This window comes from Urocitellus parryii, chromosome 14 (assembly GCF_045843805.1).
Source record: "Urocitellus parryii isolate mUroPar1 chromosome 14, mUroPar1.hap1, whole genome shotgun sequence".
Lineage (NCBI taxonomy): Eukaryota > Metazoa > Chordata > Mammalia > Rodentia > Sciuridae > Urocitellus > Urocitellus parryii.
In genome coordinates this window covers 36078444-36091921 of record NC_135544.1, presented here as the reverse complement: position 1 = coordinate 36091921, position 13478 = coordinate 36078444, and positions in this window count along the sequence as shown.

Here is a 13478-nt window from a genome sequence, read left to right as displayed (position 1 = left end):
TACACATTAGAATCCATTTTGACAAATGCATGGAATGTAATTTGCTCTAATTACCTAGTACTAAGCTATAAGTACCTAGTACTTCTGTTTACTCTCCCCCGGTTCCTTTTATGTATCTTTCTATTTGCTTATAGACTTTTTTTTTTTTAAAGTTAGTGTCTTGTGGCTATACATAATGGTGAGGGCCACTGTAGTATACTCATATATGTACATAGGAAATTTAGGTCAGATTAATTCCTTGCTTTTCCCATATCCTGTCTGTCCTCTCTTCCCCTCAGTCCCCACTGGTATTTATTTTGATGGAATCCCCTCCCCCATTTCTTCTCTATTTTCCCATTTTAGACTAGCTTCCACTTCCCAGACAAAACATTTGATCTTTCTAGGACAGTCTTATTTCACTTAGCATTATAGTCTCCAGTTCATCCATTTATGAGCAAATGCCATAAAGTCATTCTTTATGACTGAGCAATACTCCATTTACCACATTTTCTTTATCCATTCACTTACATTGGTTCCACAGCTTGGCTCTTGTGAATTGTGCTGCTATAAATATTGATGTAGCTGCATCCCTATAGTATGCTGATTTTAGATCTTCTGGGTATATATGGAGAAGTGGAATAGCTAGGTCATACACTGATTCCATTCCTAGTCTTTTTGAGGAATTTCCATACTGCTTTTCAGACTTGTCCTAACCAACATTATTTGTATTCTTGACAATTGCTATTCTGATTGGAGTGAGATGAAATCTAAATGTGGTTTTGAGTCGCATTTCCCATTTTCTCATATATTTGTTGGCCATTTGCATTTCTTTTGAGAAATGTCTAGTTCTTTTGCCCATTTATTAATTAGGAAAACCACCATTTACAGTATCCTCAAGAGCGCGCGCGCACACACACACACACACACACACACATACATACACATCCCTTGGGAATTAATTTAATGAAGGAGGTGAAAGACCTCTACAATGAAAACTATAGAACACTGAAGAAATTAAAGACCTTAAAAGATGGAAAGACCTTCCATGTTTATTGTCAAAATAGCTATTCTACCAAAAGTGTTATAAAGGCTCAATGCAATCCCCATCAAAATACAAACGATGTTCTTCACAGAACTAGAAAAAGCAGTACCAAAATTCATTTGGAAAAACAAGAGGCCCAGAATAGTCAAACCAATCCTGAGCAAAAATAGCAATGTTGGTGGCATCACAATACCAGACTTCTAATGATACTACAGAGCTCTAGTAACAAAAACAGCATGGTACTGGCAACAAAACAAAGACCTAAAATAGAAGAGGCAAACCCACAAAACTAGTTATCTGCTACTAGATAAAGTTACCAAAAATACATTGGAGAAAAGACAGTCTTTAATGGTGCAGGGAAAACAGGGTATCCATATGTAGAATGACACTTGACCCCTATCTGTCACCCTGCACAAAAGTCAACACAACTGGATTCTAGTCTAGGAATTAGACCAAAAACTACAACTGCTAGAAAAGAAAGTAGGCCCAACACGCCAAAATGTTGGCACAGTAACCGACTTCTTTAAGAAGACTCCTACAGTTCAAGAAATAAAACCAAAAATCAATGAGTGGGATGCCTGAAGTTAAAAATCTGCACAGCAAAGGAAATGTGTGAAGGGAGAACCAACAGAATGGGAGAAGATCTTTGCCACCTGTTCCTCAGATAGGGCGTGCTTTCTTTTTTAAAAGCTGTTTCCCTGTAGCCCTGCCTGGCTTAAGTTGGCAGGATATGTTATGCTTCTCAGCAGACTACCTGTTATCTACAGGAGAAATGCAGGCCCGCAATACCAGTAAGAACACAAGTCATCCTGAAGTGGGGGACTTTTGTGATACAGACCAGATCCCAGAACTCAGATAAGAATAATTTCCCCTAACCACAAAATCTGTAAGAACAGGTTTTATTTATAATGGATTAGTATGGACTAAAGTGACCTAGAATTGTCACACTGGAAAATTGAAAGCCTGATGTCATCCTGAAGTCAGCCAAAAGTCAAGTGGTAGACATGGTGGGACCCTGGACATGGCTGAAGGGCAGTAAGAGTGTGTGGTCCTCCTCTCTGAGTTGACCCATTCTCTTTCTTTAGAAGGTTTCCTTTTCCTATCCTTTCTAATGAACTCGGCCTGTTATTCTTAGTGACATGTTTGATATCTTTCCAGCATAACTGCAGGAGTCAGAATTGGAGTCAGAATTGGAAGGCGTGGAGGCCTCTGAGGCCACCACAGTTTTATGGCAGGCCTCTGCCCTGCAATAATCCACTTGTTTATCTGTGAATGTATTTGGAATTGGGCATCTGGGAGTTGAAAAGTAGAGGGGCTGAGCATAGAATTATTTATTTCAGACAAAAGAGCCTCTGCTCTTACAAAGGTTAATGTTTCTGTGTTTCTAAGCCTCATTCCCTTTTAGGGACTTTTTAGGGACTTGAAATGGTTGTAGCCTCCTGGGTAAATGAATTAGTACAGAGTGGGAGAGAATCTACTGGCTGTGGGTGAGGAGGAGGAATGTTCTCAGATGCACTGAGGGATCCAAAACAAAGTTATTTAAAGGGAGTTGGATCCTGAGATGTCTTCTCAAAGTTGTGTGGGCATCTTTCAGGTTTATTTTAGAAGTCTGGGGCTTGTCCCATTGCACAGCCTCTGCTGCTGCTTTAAGAATTCCCTTAATGCTGTTAATGCTATATATGCAGAAACAACCCCAAACTACCAATAATTTAGTTGGAAATCATACATTTTATAAAAGTTTTCAAATGCCATTTTAGAAGAAGAGACTGATTGCTACTGATAGTTACTCTCAGCTCCACATTTGAGGGCATAATTAAACACTCAGTTAAAATAACACCAACCGAGAGCTATAATAGATAACATTAAGATTTCAGTGACTTAAGAAAACAAGAGTTTATTTCTGCGTATTCAAGGAACAAGTGTAGTTGTTCAGACAGCTTTCATATGGTGTGCTAGGGCCCAGGTGCCTTCCATTCGTGTCTGTGACCCCAGGGTTTACAATTTTTCACTTCAAGCTGTCTGATCTGGGTTGGAAGAAAAAAGTAAGAGAAGGCTTACATGATTGGTTGGTTTGGCTCAGTAGTATCACATCACAAACTCATATTCCAGGGGTGAGAATGAATTGCACAGCCTTGCACAGATACAAGTGGCATGCTGGAATCACAATGTATAGAACAATCACTTCTCAAAAACAACCGTACATCAGGCAGGAAGCATGAATCTTGCACTGCTTATATTCTATTTTTGCTATGTTCACTAGCTTAAATTGATCATGCTGTAACAGCTCAGTAGGGAATAATGAACTGATTAGTGTGAGAATTTAAAAATATTTTTTCTATATCTTGTCTGTAGTGTGTAAGCATTTAGGATTTTCTGAAGATGAACATAATAGATTTATGGGTTAAGGGTCTAATCTGTATTGGACTCGAAACTCACCATATACAGCTAGCTATTCTATTTTAGTACTCTATCCAGAACTATTTTTTCTTGCTCAGTGTTATGATTTGGATATATGGTGTTCCCCAGAAGCTCATGCATGAAACAGTACAAGATAATTCAGAGGTGAAATGATTAGATTATGAGGTGTAGTCTAATCAGTGGATTAATTTACAGACATGGATTAACTGGGTGGTAATTGTAGGCAGGTAGGGCGTGGCTGGAGGAGATAGGTCACTGGGGGCATGCTTCTGGGGTTTATATTTTTGTCTCTGGTGAGCAGAGCTCTCTGCTTCCTGATTGCTGTGTCCTGAACTGCTTTCCTCCATATTCTTCTGCCATGATGTTCTGCCTTACCTCAGGCCCAGAACAATGGAATAGACTGTCTATGGACTGAGTCCCCTGAAACCATCAATGCCAAATAAACATTTTTCCTTCTCTAAAATTGTTCTTGTCAGGTCTTCTGATCACAATAATAAGACACAAAGCTAACTAAAACACATAGATTTGTCCCCACCCCTCCCCTATTGATGTTATTTATATCACTTTATTCAGTTCAGATATGCAAAGGATCTCTTTCTAAATGCTGCTCAAAATGTTAGCCTTAATCCACAGTTGCCCATGCTTGGACTTGGAAGGGATACCTGGAGTGTGTCTCAATTATGTGTAGGTAATTTTAAACATTTGGGACTTGTCAAAACTGCTGGGATCACCATAGGTTTGATATAAGAAACAAAAACAAAATTTGTTTCACTGAAATCACACCACCATATGCACACGCTGCAGTCACTTCTAACTTCCTTACTATCCTCAAACTTGCTAAGAAGATTCCTGCTGTAGGGTTTGCACTCATTTCTTTTTTCTGGATGATGATGATGATGATGATGATCATCATCATCATCATCATCTTTGCAGTGTTATTCTTTATAGCTCTTGTTGGCCCCTGAGACTGGTTACACACACACACACACACACACACACACACACACACACACACACACACTTTAATTGATTGTCAGTTTCATGGTAGGGAGGTTTTTGTTTCTATTTTGTTTTATTATAGGAAACAATACAGATTTGCTGAGTAAATTGAATTAATAAAAGGCAAGAAAATGAGAGTGTGGTTAACAAATTTTATGTGCTATCTACCGTAAGTGTCCTAGGGAGATTGATTACCAAGGAACTCCTGCAGACATTTGAGATATTCAAGTCCCTTATGGAAAATATTATAGTGTTTGCATATAACTTATGCACATTCTACATTATACTTTAAATCATCTGAAAATTACCTATGGTACCTAATACAATGTACATGCTATGTAAGGAGCTGTTAGATAATTGGTAAAGTGACAAGAAAATAATGTCTGTACATGTTCAGTACATAGCCTTTGTAGGTCCAGCTGCATAGTACAGGTCAACAACAAGGAGACTTTTTTCAAATGTGTTTGAAATGCAGTTGGTTGGATCTACAGATGCAGAACCTGCAGATATGGATGGTTGACTATATATTGGTTTACATGGTGTTTTGTTTGATATAAGGCAGGCATTTCAGAATATTGCTTACCAAATTTTCTAAGGATAAATGAATTAATTTTTAGAGTGAAAAAGTTGTAGCAGTATCTCATGGTGACAAATGCTGAATATTAAATAGTGGAAGGAGAGGGATACAGAATAATTTATATTTGAAATGGATTAAGTAAAGGATAATCAAATCTTTTAAAACGTATTTTTAGTTGGAGATAGACACAATACCTTTAATTTATTTATTCATGTTTATGTTTATGGTGCTGAGGATTGAAACCAGTGCCTCACATGTGAGAGGCAAGCATTCTACCACTGAGCCACAACCCCAGCCCAAGGATAATCAAATATTTATGAGCTTATGTCATTTACCTCTTTTTTACCCTTTTAAGGGAGAAAAAGAAATACAGAAAAGTGCATGAGACATTTGTATATGGTTTAATGAGTAATTATAAACATGTGCCTCTGTAACTACTACTCCAATCAATGATTAGATGAGCACTACTACACCAACCTTCTCACACCATACTTCTGGATCACAACCTCTTCTTCACTGTGTTCATTTTTGTATGAGTGGTTTTCTTGCTTTATTTGAAAGCACCTATGCTGCATCATATTAGTTTTAGTGCCATGATGAACGGTAGGATCAACTTAGTTTACTTGCAAAAATTTCTATTTCTTGATTCAATGAGGGTTAATGATTGGATATACTCCTCATGTCTACAGAATCTATTCCAGAATCCAGATTGAAAGCACTATTCCTTTTGGGACACAGAAGAGCAGTAGCATTCATGGAAACTCTTAGAGCTTCCAATAGTTACATTTCTAAGCAATGTAGTTCAGTTTTGTTTGGTTATGAATATAAGTGAAAACTTACCATAGTAATTTTTGGGGGCGTGTCCTGCTGCCTTGGATGAGTGTTAAATTTAAATGATTCATTTACTTTTTGTATAAAACTGTAGTTTATTCATTTTCACCATCATGCAGTGACCTGTTTTTCTATATTGCCATTCATAGAAATCCATAGAAGACATAATTGATTGATGTGTTCTCTTACTGATGGATATTTACTGTGAATATTCTTGTTTAGGTAGTCTGGTATGTGTGTTTGTTTCTCTAAGGAATGGATCTTCAACTTTTTTGGCTTGTATATTATATGAAAGATTTTCTGAAAAATATAAAACATTATTAAGCATCAGAATTTTTCAATATATTAAAATAAAAATGTGATTTTGGCACAAATATCAACATTTGAAAGTACAAACTATCACCTTCTTTTGCATTACTTTTAGTAAATATATTAAGTGCATCTAGAAGAATTTAAATACCATAATGATTTGATACTCAAAACATCCATTTTCTAAAGAACAAATTCTCCCTTAATGGTTAAAAATTTTATCATTTCCTGTTCTCTTTCAAATTATAAATACATTTCTCTTCTCCAGCCAAATTTTATTCTAATGGTAATAGTATAGAAAGAACTTTTCAAGTCTTACTGATTACCATACTTTTTGGCAGGCAACAAAAGTACATACGTAAATCGGAATTGAGCTTTTTGTTTTCTGTCACCTCAATGTTTGAAGTGTTTAAAAATTATTGTAGGGTAAGTTATTTCTGTAATTATCAATAGTATACAACTGACAAGTCATTTTACTGGAAGTTTTGATAAGTAATTGTTAAATGCAACTCTTGATGAGATGGAATCAAGATGGGATAATTTTTGGTATTTTTATTAATGAAATTGTCAACTTATCTCTTTGTTCCCAGGTTTTATCCCTTGCAGCAATGCACCATAGTAAGATTCTGGATGAGGTATGTCTTTCTTCTGAAAAGGTTGATTGTGAAAGGGAAAATGGAAGAGGACCTCAAGCTTGGGCACACTGTCAACCAGATTAGTTTAGAAAAAGAATGCAGGTGAGAGTAGAGCTGATTTCCATAAAGCAGTCTATTCCCATGTACAGAGTTTCATGTTCCTCCTAATTAAAGACCAGTACTCTCCATATATAGCCAAGATTGGAAATTTCTGAATTTTGAAGATTTCAATACCACCATCTTTATATCACCTTACTTTCTCAAAGTGGGTTTTCTAAGTATATGAACTCTCTTAGCTTAGACTTTGCTTACATTTTGGTTTGCAGAGTTCAGTTCATGGCAAGCTAATGAATATCTAGTGGTATGTAATTTTGTTTATAATTTTCTTTTTCCCTGATTGCTAAAATATTAGATTTTTCAAGTGGATTTTCTGGAATTTTTTAGAAAGTGACTATTAAAGCCTGCAAATTTTCTATTTTCTATTGATTTGCTGGTGGCAAGGACTCCTTTAATTCTTCTCCCAGCTTATGTGGTATATAAGAGAACTAGTGTCAGCTTTGAAGTCAAAATATTTGAATTTGCATTCTGGTGCTGCCTCTTTGTGTCTAAGTACACTTGGGTAAGTTGTCTCAGTTTTGTAATAGAGAGTAAGTTGCCCAAGCATTGTGTTTGATAGTGAATTGTATGTGCCTGCTGTTATTATGTGTGCTTTGCATATATTTAACTCATTTAATGCTCACAACAACCCTGTAAGGTAGGTACTATTATTATTCCCATTTTAAAAAAGAGATAGCTCATATAAAGATAGACAAGTAAATTGACCAAGGTTATAAGGGTAGTTACTGGTAATGTCAAAATTGAAACCTTATTATCTGTACCAGATTCTGAACTGTCTTTCATATAGGCTGTGCTGGTTCCTCAGAAACATGGAGATACTCATACATTTCTTTCAGAATTGATGTGAGAAAAATGTTTAAGAAAGAACTTCCAGTATTGTTGGCACATAGCAGATTTATTATTTCTGTGAAAGGTAAGACAGTAGAATAGTTAGGAAACAACTGAACAGGACATAAACTTTGAAGTCTGTTGACAAAGCACATGCTTTTTTCTTTTACAAATAATTACAAATCAAGTTTTGTAGTTGTTTCATGTTATGCAAAACAATGGGTCTTGCTCCAGTGTCTTTTAATTAATATAGGAAGCATATTCTGTAAAGAGCATACCAATTTTTCTGGTTGGAATAAAAAAAAATCTATTAGAAGACTGTGTAGTGGAAATAAAAGAATGGAAAAAATCTGTACCTGAGCTAAATCATGCAGATAAAGTTATTAACAATCCTGAAAACTATGGACAAATTTACCCTCATTTTTACTATCTGGTAAAAAAGCATCAGAGAGAAACAAGAAATAATAAAACTTTAACTAGAAGTTGGTGACACAATGCATCAGACAATGAAGATGATTTTATTCTGGTGATTGCAATATGTGGATCATTCATTTGTGCAGAATAATGTCTCAAAGAAAAGAAAAGAAGGTTGGGATTTTTCAGAGGCAGATAAAAAAGGAAGTCATGGGAAATTGTGGACAGAGCAAGTCTTAACTGATCCAGGAGGTTAGTTATTGAATGTGTCAGAGGAGGTCCCTTGCAACATAAAAGGTCAGGAATTTTTTAAATCATTCTCTTTCCTGGGAGTACATGGCTCAGAAAGTGTTCATCATTGTTATTGGTATTGGGAGAGCTAAGGAAAACGCAGAACCTCTAGTGTAATAGAAAGGTCATGGGTCAGAGTCCAAGTTACAGTGGTCAAGGTAATAGGTCACTAGCCTCATCCAAAGACTAAACCTTCAAAAGAGATGAGGAACATGAGGCAATTCCATCTGAAATGATTTTTAACTTTTACTTTAAAAATTGGTATTTCACTGACTACCTGCTTTTTTTACTGATTATAAATCAAGACATTCTATTAAACAAGTAATATTTACTCAGCATCTTCTCTGTACAAAGTTATAAAAATTATTTATATTTAAAAATCAGTGCATTGCATTATTATTTCTCTGATTTGGTCATAACAATTCTCCACAATCTTTCCAATTGTGAAATAAATTCTGTAAGATGGGTTCTAATATTTTTCTTTTGTCTATACTTCCAGACTAATTAGAAATATGGTTTTGTTAGGTAATTTAGCAACAATTTTAGTTTTGAATAGGGTGATGGGTGGGAAAAAAACTAAATATATTATTTAAAGTCCTTTATTGATCCTTTAAAAAATTACTATTGGTTTACTAGAAGTTGCAAAAACATTAGTTTCAATGTACTTTTCATGTAGTTTTCCCTCATGGTAACATCTTTCATAACTGTAGTTCATTATTGAAACCTCGACCTAGACATTGGCATTAGTACAATCTGTAGACTTTACTCAGGTTTTATTAATTTTGCATTTTTCATTTGTATATGTGTTACATTACACTTTCTTAGGAGATTTATTTTGTTTTGTAGTAAAGTGAGGAGTTCTCAGCCCTTGCCTTTAAGATTTCTCCAGTTGTCTTAGAGAGTTAAAAACAAAGCATTGCAATTTCAAGGATTGTTAATTGCAATTTCAAGTGATAAACACTTTAAGATGTTATAAATCATTTCAGATGAAATTGCCTCATGTTCCTCATCTCTTTAGAAGGTTTGTCTTTTTATAACATTATCACTTGTCACATCAAATCCCTTAGCCAAGATTCTCCAATGGGTGCAATAGGCAAGGAAGTTTAAGCTCCTAGGTGCCTTAGAATTCTTAGAGTCGGCAAAAACACTAAGGAACTTCATTGCCTGGATAACCTGTGCTGTGTTCAAGTTTAGGGTAACTGGTTGTAATGAAATGCTCTTGACCATTGCATGACCCATGAACTGGTAACTCCCAGACTCTGACGGAAAACATAAAAACTGTCTACAATGTTGTTACAACAGATGATCTTACCCATTTTTTTTCCTGTAAAATATGTTTCAGAGCTGCATTAAGTACCAAGTCTTGAGTGATGTCAGCAAAGTTCATATAAAATGACAGAGGTGAGCTGCATTGCTTGGTTGGTATTGCTAATTGAGGCCAGAGAGACTAATCTTAAGTCTTATGTTGGTCACTTCCCTTTGAACAAAGAGGATACAAAAGATCTCCAGAAGAACCTATGAAGATGGTAGATCTATGTCAGTATCATTTTTCTTTTATGACACACTCATACCACATAAAAATGCATTGAAGTTTCACAAAATAATACTTGGATGGAGATATGGTACTTTCTTCTTCTGTTTCATTTTAAAAACTGGTTGTTGTTGGGGTTAACACTAGTCAATGTCTAGGAGAGCTTGTTGTTCCAGGCAGCAAGGTAAGAAGTGCAAGGTAAGAAGAATGTGATAACAAAATGGGAGAGGGAGCTGGCCACTTTCCTTGTCTCCAGTCTTCAGGTTGGAATCAAAACAGAGACCTTGGTTGTAAAGTAAAAGAATGTACTATGAAACACCTGAAGAGATCCACCTGCATAGTGGGCGTGAAATCTATCCCATATATTCCACCTGCTTGCAGGCACAGTGTGTGAAAGAAAATGAAAGAGAATATGAAAAGAAAAAGAAATGGAGATAGGTCTCAAGGGATCAGCGATGCTTTATGAAGCAGTGGAGGGGCACATTTTCAAGAGGGAAAGTGGCAACTGGCTACAATATGGGTCTGAGTTTTATAGGGTTTAGAGGGGCTGAGTCCTAGCAGAAAACGTGTTGGTACAACTGGAAGGAGAGCTTGGGCAGCCAGGGGAACTGCTGTAGATAAGGAAAATTGCAACAAGTTCAGAGTCCATTACTCTCCCTTTCTCCTTGTGGGTGGTTATTTTCCATGTCCTTCAAAGAGTGTGTATAGAGATTATAGGGGATCAGTACCGGGGACAGTCAGTTCAGCTATAGGTGGGGCCCAGGTGCAAGTCCTTTTTCAGCTGAGGCCTGGGCTTCTATTTTATCCTGCTGCAATGACAAACACTCCAATTTACCCCAGACATTTTCCCCCCACACATGGCAGGAGGGCAATTAGAGAAACAGTTGTAGATAAAGGAAGTTCCCTGGGGCCTATTTTCCATATCCTTCAACATGGCCCTCCATGGTGTCCAGGCCTGTCCCATTGAGGAGTACATATTAAAATGTCCATAAGTTCTCTGTTGAGTCCTCCATGTTCTCTCTTTGAGATCAGAAAACAGTTTGCTGGGGTCTTTGCAAGTCTGGGGTTGAATAGTGATCATTACCTAATAAATTAATTTCAGGACTCCTTGTTCAAAAAAAAAGAAAAAAAGTCAGTTCAGACAGAAATAAAAATTGAGAAATTTGGAGCCTAACAAAATTCATAATAATAGCTGTAATTTATTGGCTACTTATTATGTGGTAGGTGATTTTAGAACAATGATCAGTCACAATATTCTTGGGATTCATCATTCAATAAATGTTTATTGTGTTTCTATTCACCTGATAAAGCAGTGACCATAACAGAAAATTTCCTGCTCTCATGTAAAGTATATTTCATATCATAAGTACTACGGAGAAAGTAATCTGAGAAAGGGGTTAGGAGTGTTGGGGTGCTAGTATAAATGAGGCAGTGGGGAGAAACTTTTTTCATAAGATAATCCCTGAAAGAACTGAGAAAAGGAACCATATGCATACCAAGTAGAAGAGAAATCCCAGCTGAGGTCACAAGAGCCAGACCCTGAAGCCAGAGAGGAGCTTCAAGGGATAAATTAGAAGTGTGATAAAGATACAAAATTGGATTTGGGATATTTAGCTCAAAGTGAGACAATAAGATGTTTTGAGCACAGGTCTAGTTAATTCTGAAGTCAGAGCATTCTCCATTATAAGAGATGGCATGTACTAGTTAGAATTCACCTACTGTTTTAGTCAGGTTTTTTTTTTTTTTTTTTTTTTTTTGCCACTGTGACCAAAAGACCCAACAAGGACAATTTGAAGAGGAAAAGTTTATTTTGCGGCTCATGGTTTCAGAGGTCTCAGCCCATAGATGGCTGATTCTGTTATTCTGGGCCCAAAATGTGGCAGAAGATCACAGCCAAAGAGTGTGGAGAGGGAAGGAGCTCAAGACATCACACCCAGAAGGGGGTGGGGAGGGCAAAGGGGAGAGGGAGAGAAGGAGAGCGGTGGTAGCACCTGCACACTCTAAGACACACTAGGTTAGCAAGTGCTCTGCTCAACAAAGACAAAATATATGCCAGAAAGAGCACCCTTAGGGACCTACCTCCTCTAGCCACACCATACCACTCAGTTAATTCCTATCAGGAGATTAATCCACTGATTAGGTCAAACCTCTTATAACCCAATCATTTCACTTCTAAACCTGCTTGAGTTGACTCACACATGAGCTTTGTGAAGGACACCTCATATCTAAACCATAACAACCTACTATACATCATCACCTCACTTTTTACTCTAAAAATTTGGCGGTCATCTGACATTGTCCAGTAAAGAATTCAAGTAGCTCTGAGTAGAAGTCACATAATGAAGGAACTTGTCAATAGAAAAAAGACACTGGGCCTCCGTGAACTTTACAAAGACTAATAGGAGAAAGAGGCAAATATATCCTGTGCATTTAAATGACAAGTGAGATATGGAGAAGAAATCACTTTCTGTGTAAAAGAAATGTTTTCAATTCAGTGTAAAGTCACCAAAGCAGGAAGCAATTTTTAGCAATATATTTTTTCTTGTTTCTTGGTTTTAAAATTCATTTCTTTACACTAAAAAATATCCAGACACTATACCTTGAGCATTTCAGTTTACTTTCCCAAAGTGGAAATTCATGCCGCCAGTTGTGTTCTTATGAAAAGTTTTGGAAAAAACAGAATGCACCATTATTGTAGTCTTTTTCTCAAATGCTAATATTTTTTTCTGATAATTGGTCCTTTGGTGCCCTCTGGTGATTAGTTGGTGAAAACAAGTAATAGTTGTATTTATACAGTATAGCGTTCTCTCTTTCTCATATTGCCATTTAAAGTTTGCAATACTGAAAAACAAAGAAAAACTATCAACAAAAATGAGAGTGAACTTGTAATTCACTTGGTCTTGACTCCATAAAAATCATTAAAAACTTTGAGAGTGTTAAAGTAAGAGAAAGCAATGTCTAACTCCATAAGCTCAGGTAGGCTCAGAAACCAATGTCAGGGACAATAGTCCAATTATGGAACTAACCTAGGTGTCCATCAATAGATAAACGGATAAATAGAATGTGGTATATACACACAGTGGAATTTTACTTAGCCATAAAGAAGAGGAAAGTATGGCATTCACAGGAAAATGAATGGAACCAGAGAACATCATGTTAGGTGAGATAAACCAAACTTGAAAAGCTCTCTCATATGTGCAAGATGAGAGAAAACCAAACAAACAAAACAGAAGGAAAAGGAATTTCATGAAAATAGAAATAAGATCAGTAGAGTAGCGAAAGGTGATGGTGAAAGGGTCTAGAGGAGGGGAAGGGGATGTTCAGGCAATGACAGGCCAAGTTATGCTATGTGCATATACAAATATATCACAATAAATTTCCCAGTTATGTAAATATTGGAATGTACTGATAAAAAATTTAAAGGAAAAAATGCCATAGGAAAAATTTATAAATCTTTAAGAATGAGACTAACAGAAATACATCAGTTTTATCCGTTCAGTGTGCACT